The sequence below is a fragment of the Odocoileus virginianus genome, chromosome 29, assembly GCF_023699985.2.
Source record: "Odocoileus virginianus isolate 20LAN1187 ecotype Illinois chromosome 29, Ovbor_1.2, whole genome shotgun sequence".
Classification (NCBI taxonomy): domain Eukaryota; kingdom Metazoa; phylum Chordata; class Mammalia; order Artiodactyla; family Cervidae; genus Odocoileus; species Odocoileus virginianus.
The window spans coordinates 24,257,856-24,258,743 of NC_069702.1; the positions used below are offsets into that span (position 1 = coordinate 24,257,856).

Below are 888 nucleotides of genomic sequence, written 5' to 3' on the forward strand. Positions count from 1 at the left end.
TAACAGCATCTTAAAATAATGAGTTGACATTTATAGAGCAGTTTTTACATGCCAGAAAGAAAGAAAGATAGTCATGTCCAACTCTTGCGAATCCATGAACTATAGCCTGCCAGGCTCCTCTGTCCATGGAATTCTCCAGGCAAAAATAGTGGAGTGGGTTGCCATTTCCTTCTCCAGGGGAACTGCCTGACCCAGGAACTGAACTCAAGTCTCCCGCATTGCAGGCAGACGCTTTACCGACTAAGCTACAAAGGAAGCTTTGAAGTGAAAGTTGCTCAGAAGTGTCCAACTCTTTGCAACCCCATGGACTGTGGAATATTCCAGGCCAGAAAACTGGAGTGGGAAGCCTTTCCCCTCTCCAGGGGATCTTCCCAACCCAGGGATCGAACCCAGGTATCCTGCATTGCAGTTAGATTCTTTACCAGCTGAGTAACGAGGGAAGCCCCAAAATGTGGAGATGCCGGGGATTTAACCCGGGGCCTCATACATGCAAAGCATGTGCTCTACCACTGAGCTACATCCCCTATCCTCTACATGCCAGGTCCTAAACAAAGCACTCTACATTCATTGTTTCTTTTCATTTCAACCTGTGAGATGTAAATATATATTTGGTCTCTGTCTGTGGTTCCTGGCACAGAGCGCCTAAAACCATTGACATTTGCTAAGTGATAAGAGCACTGGGAGGAGCATCTTTTGTTTAATGCTGGTCCCTAAATCCCTTGGAATTTCCTGGGTAACAGGCCTGTCTTTTGTTCTAGTCAGGTGCCGCTGGGTGGGCTCCTGCTTGGGGCCTGGTCACCAGAAAGATCAAGACAGGATCAGAAGCTTGGAATTTTCAGCCTCATCCCCCATTCTCTAGAGAAGGAAGAGGGCTGGAAATGGGTTGAT

The 888-nt window shown here is 47.4% G+C and overlaps 1 non-coding gene across 1 annotated transcript; it reads right to left on the reverse strand.

Annotated features, from left to right (window-relative positions):
* Positions 1 to 452: 452 nt before the first annotated feature.
* TRNAA-UGC (transfer RNA alanine (anticodon UGC)) lies at positions 453 to 524 on the reverse strand. Its single transcript has one exon. It is a non-coding gene; the product is annotated as a tRNA-Ala (tRNA).
* Positions 525 to 888: the final 364 nt, after the last annotated feature.